This window comes from Mytilus trossulus, chromosome 5 (genome assembly GCF_036588685.1).
Source record: "Mytilus trossulus isolate FHL-02 chromosome 5, PNRI_Mtr1.1.1.hap1, whole genome shotgun sequence".
In the NCBI taxonomy this organism is placed as follows: domain Eukaryota; kingdom Metazoa; phylum Mollusca; class Bivalvia; order Mytilida; family Mytilidae; genus Mytilus; species Mytilus trossulus.
Window position 1 is genome coordinate 35,350,185 of NC_086377.1, and position 6,300 is coordinate 35,356,484.

Below are 6,300 nucleotides of genomic sequence, written 5' to 3' on the forward strand. Positions count from 1 at the left end.
TCATGGTATGTTATATTCATATAAGTTCCCTTTATTACAGGGATGCATTGTGTGTAGCTTCAATGGCAACACATTTTATATCAATATCTTCTGAATTTTACTAAGGAGTCCGAGAACATATTCAAAGTTGCCAGCGAGCATTTTACTTTTAACTATTTGTTTCCATTCAAAAACAATGAAAAAAAAACCCCAACAGATTACAAAATATTTTAAGAAATGGAAATTTTTAATGCAGATTTTCTTTTTGCAGTATACATCCTAAATGGTAGGAGATAAGCCGGCATCGTATAGAAATTGGGTTCTTATGGCGAATTACTTTAACGATGATTTATGATCATAGGCTTTTTATTAATACAGTACAGTGGCAAATATTTCATGCACTTTCAGAATGAGATAAAATCAAAATATTATCACTCTATAAGTATCTATAGATTACACAAGGGGTTCAATAGCAGTGAAAGTATTGCATCTTCCAAAATATAAATAAGATTAGAAGAGCGGAAATTGCTCATGTCGCGTGCAGATTTTAAGAATAATAATTGCAATGATTCGTGTCTGCATGCATATGTGTACATACTAACTTCCTAACAGACACATCTCTTCCCCACATTGGAATGATAGATAGCTAGACCACTTTCGAGTTCATCCGTCACCGAAAAAAACCCGTCAATTATGCGCGCCTTTATGGCGTCATTTACCAGATAGAGGGGATCGCCTGTATCCCTGCACTATTAACGTTCATCAGGCGTCTTAGTGATCGTCATTGTGCAGGATAAACTAGAAATGATGGTTGTTCTGTAGGTACTTAATGACAATTCCCTTATGACAGCTTTGACATATTGTCATATTTGAGAATTCAATTTGCCGAATAATTCGTACAATCAATAGAATAAAAGTTTTCCAACCACTCGCTCACTTTAGAATGGAAGTGACGACGCCCCATAACGCACATAAGACGTTCACTAAAACCAGAGTTTTTGACGGAAATGCATCGAACTCGAAAGTTGTCTATTGGTTGCATAAGGTCCAGTGGCAAATGTTTCATGCATGTTCAGAACAAAACCATAAACAAAAATTTAATAGGTACATGTAGATCCTGCAATAAGGACAATTCGAGAAGACAATTTGTACTGTCACTGGAAATTAAGTGTACATTGGACAGGGACAAAAATTTTGCCTTGCAGATGCAAAACACACGACACTCTCTTCATGCGAAGTATCGAATTTTACGTCCCATACCTGGACATACGTAGTTGAGAAGTGGTAAACCCCGTCAGACAATCGGATAGCCTACTTTGACAAGAGTCGTAGAGCCTATCAGAAGATTGCTTGATTGATAATTGTTAGTTGCCTTTAATGTAGAGGCAAATATTTTATGCAAATTTATGACGAAAACAAATTAACAATAAAAAAATCCAGTTGTAGAGGTAGACTAGGTGGCATATTGGGAAAATTGACACTGCCACGGGAAAAGAAGGGTATATTAGATAGGGACAGATATTTTCCTTGCAACACTCCATATACGAACCCTCTCAGAGTTGCGGGAAGGGTTCTGAACGTGTAGGACACTCTTAAAACGGGGCATATGATTTAATATTCACATTCTGATGTATATGATGCATGCATTCCACACAAACAAACGCAAGCCCCACGTTGGCAAGGGATTAACTGCAGGTCGGAAGAAGATCTTAAGTGACCATATTTTTATTTTCAAGTCACCATTGGGACCCGATTAGAAGATGGCATAAGTGAACATATATTTATATTCCAGTTATGCTATGGGAAAAAGGGGGGACTCACATGGGATCTTATTGTCGAACACAGAAATCTAGGTGCCCATAATCTATAATCTTTAGTCGATCTTGTGTGTGGTGCGTGGAAATAAATTGTGTTTTGTCAATATTTTTGTAGGGAGTGAAACATAAATTGTTCTTTGTCAATATTTTTGAAGGGAATGAATAGATAAAGTAAAATAGTATTAAATAATCATTATGCAACACTGTTATTACATTATCAGATTATAGCATACTCTTTATGAACACAAACAAAATGTTTATTTCATCAAAATCATATATGAACGAAACAAAAAAAATTAAAAAAGAATTGCAATAAAATCAAGATACACTTTTTTGTATGTTGGTTATATTATCTAAAATATTTAGTTAATTTAGATCTCCACCAGTATGTTCTATACATGCAGCTTAATTTTGCTGTACATTGTCTGCGTGTTGATATACATTTGTTTCATATTTGCAGTTATTAACTTTAAAACCTTATCATCTCTCAGTCACATGACTTCAAAGTAATACTTTATGAAATACATATAGTTATCTAAGGTACCAGGACTATAATTTAGAAGAAAAAACAACAACTGTTCTACCTGTTAAGTAAAAAACGCAATCCCGAAAGACTAAAAACGTGAGGATAATTAGAGAAAGATCAATATTTGTGACTTTAATATAGAATTTCAATACATTGAAAGGTATAGAACATTGCAATACATTGATTAGTGTTAAAATGTCGCTACAGGTTATTACACATTTCAATTAATACTATCGACGTTAAAACTGTCGTTTGATGAATTAGATGTATAGATTTTGTATAAACGAAATCATGTACTATAAAGGAGGTCAGTTTATTAATGTAAAAAGATAAAAACATAATGTAAAATGTGTACGGAACTCGTAGAAGAAACTGGTGGCACTGTTTTATGTGTTAAGGTATTGTATTTCGTTGGTGTACTCTCTTTCTTATTGTTTTTCTATGGAATGTATGGAGCTAAAACCAATAAGGCATATAAAAACTGTTGCCTGATCAGAAATTGAGGGACGGACCTGCTCATAGTTTGTCATTAGGAAAACAAGTGTTGATTTCGCACCACCAACACACCACCCTGGCCATAGATCCATGTTTTTGGTTTTGAAGGATGTATGAATACAGTAACGATTGATCGGATTTGGGAAATATAAATCCAATATTGAGGTTATTGCAATTTTTGAGCGAAAAAAAAATGTTGATTGCGGCACCACCAACACACCACCCTGGCCAATAGATCCATTTTTGTATGGCTTTGCAGGATGTATGAATACAATAACGATTTATCGGTATAGGGAAATATAAATCCAATATTGAGGTTGTTGCAAATTTTGAGCGGAAAGAGCTAATGCTTTAAAAAAAATCAAAACCTTCAAATTACGTAATTATACGCTTGTTTAACGCCATCATGATATAATTGAAAACACTACCTCTGACTGCCATGGGAGAAACAAAAAGCCAACGGCTGGGAGAATTCCAGCGTTAACTCTTTAGCCACTCCATAAATAGTCTTAATTCGTGTTACATGCATGCTTTTTGTCAATTACACTACTTTATTTGTACTGAACAGATTACTCTTATTAGAACGGAATACTGGCTATCTTTTTCTTCATAGCTCTGTATTTATATACTTAACAGAAGAACTTTTCAGTTTTTCTACGTTATCATTGCTTATTGTACCTGATTGGTACATGTACATGAATATATAGAATTTTTAATGTTCAGAAAATAAAACAAAATTATGTCGACGTGTGATTGTTTTGTTGAAGAATATTATTTTCATTTACATGTGTTTATAGAAAAAAATCATTAATTACTTTACATTTACACCTGTATTAACTGGTTTATTCCCGATTGTCCGTCATTATTTTATTAAGTTAAATGTTCTTTTAAACAATGTAATTATTGATTTGCAATACCATACTAATTTAATTTTTAATTGAGCATATTTGAGGTCAATATAAATTTTATAAATATGAATTGTTGAATAAATCATCAGTTAAAATGTTTTCTTTATTAAACAAATATATTTTGTGTACAAGATGTAAGTTTTTACAAATTATAATTCAAACGGGGTCTACAATATGTATGTACAAGTTACAAGTTTTTTGAGACATCCCTTCGTGCATCAGGTGATAACAATTTGTCTTCTAAAATGTATCAGTTTGATGTTTTAAATTCAAATTTATAAACTCTAAGTGAATTAACCTAACATTTCACGCTATTCTCTTTGTCCTCAAACTTGAAATGAGGACAAAATGAATACCTAAAATTCTTATTTTATTTTTCTCTACACACCAAAATCATAAAAAGTCGTTTTGTGTTTACTTTTTAATGCGCAGTTTTAGACTGAATCAAGTGGTTGTATGGAATTATGACAGAAATATGCAAAACCAAATACTGTGTGCTTGCATCATCTATTAGTGTGCACAAAACACTGATAACTTGTACAAAACATCTGTTATCTTGTAAATTTGGACAACAATTATAAACGATATCTCAATTGTAACTTTATTAGTAAAAGCAATAGCAAGATGAGAAGAGAAGAAAATAATTAATATTTTAAAGTTTATATTTAAACTTTAAACACATTCACGCAATTAATTTCTTCTTTTTCGTGTATTTATGAGAACTCAGACCGAAAAGTTAAGCAACTGATAGTTATAAAATAGACATAGTTGTTCATTTCTGTGTCATTTGGTTTCTTGTGAAGAGTTGTTTCATTGACAATGATACCATATCTTCTATTTTATAACTATCAGTTGCTAACTTGACATAGCCCAAACCGTAGTCTGCTATAAATGGCCACGAAATGACAAGTGCAAAACAATTTCAACGAGAATAGCTAATGACAAAAATGGACCGAAAAACAAATGTATAACACAGCATCTAAACACAACCACTGAATTACAGGCTCTGGGGACAGGCACAGACATACATGTGTAATGAGGCGGGGATAAACATATAAGTGGTATCCCAACGATGGGACAATAGTGTAACTCTACAACATAAGAACGAACTACACAAACCAGTAGAAAAAGGCTCATCATAGGATATAATTAGAAACACATCTAATAAAAACAGTGTTTACGTGGCTGCGTACTTGTACATCCCATCAACAAGAACAAAAACTAAATTCAGAGTACTAATAAATAGTGACAGATAGCCATAAGTCAATAACAATTAATAATAAAAATCATGCATCTGAGACGCAGTTAACAATCAGTACATATCCAATATCCAATGTGGTTTGAGTGAAGTCATCATAAACAGTCAAGAGAAAAAACATGGACACTGTACAATGTCACGATACTGGTAACGGCAGATTGTTGATCCATTAAAGTGCATATAAAAAATAATGTTTAGTTTGATTTTAAGCAATATTAATTCCAATATTACCAGGGGTCAGTTTCACGAAGCTGTCTTAGGAAAAAAACATAAGTGTTTATAGCTTAGGACATCTCTTAGAGTTGGTCATAAAGTCCAAACATAATTAGTAAACAAATATGGCTGGTGTAGTTTTCATGCACTTCAGACGAGTAACAAAAAAAACCACGCAGAAAATAAAATTTGGCTCAAATGATACCCCTGAAAAACAGTAATTGACGCAAAAGAATTGCTACCGTTTGTCATTAGGAAAAAAAATATTGATTGGTGCACCACCAACCCATCACCCTGGCCAATAGATCCATGTTTTTATGGCTCTGCAGGATGTTATAATATAGTAACGATTGATTGGTATTGGGAAATATAAATCCAATATTGAGGTTATTGCTAATTTTGAGCGGAAAATAGCTCATGCTTTAAAATATTTTCGAGTTACGTAATTTAACAGTTTCAATCGATTCATGAGAAAACTGATACACTCCTATGGTTGAATGTCAACAAGTGTAAATACAGCGAAGATTTAGTATTTTCATGATCAATGATGTGTACTTCATTGGTTTCAGTTTAATTTTAAGTCCCTTGTCATCAAAGAAAAGAAAAGTGCACAAAAACATGCTTGCAGAGAAAGCCCAGTATGAGTTTAAATGACCTTGCATATTCATTAACAAGAGATCCAGATGTTACAAATATTTTAAATTTAGATAAATTCAGGTTCTTAACATAATTATTCAGCCGATGCGACTATGTCTCCTTCCTTGTTGGATTTGGAAAAGCGTTTGATACCTTATTTCAATATCCTCATTTCATTTCTTGATTACAGCCAAAATCGGTAAGAATGTTGTGTGACACTAGTCCTAACTCCAAAGACAATGGGTTTTTATATTTTCTTACATTAATTGGTTATTTGTATTTAAAAAAACACATAACTGAATGTTCACCTGCATTTATTACGCCTGGCGACTTACTAAAAGCTGTGTTTACTAAACTCAATTTAACACTCAAAGAAAATAGTCTAGTCAAAATAGCATTTGACCTCAAAAAAATTGCAACAGAATTTGTTTTTGTATTTTTCAATTCCAAATGGCTTTCTTTGTAACA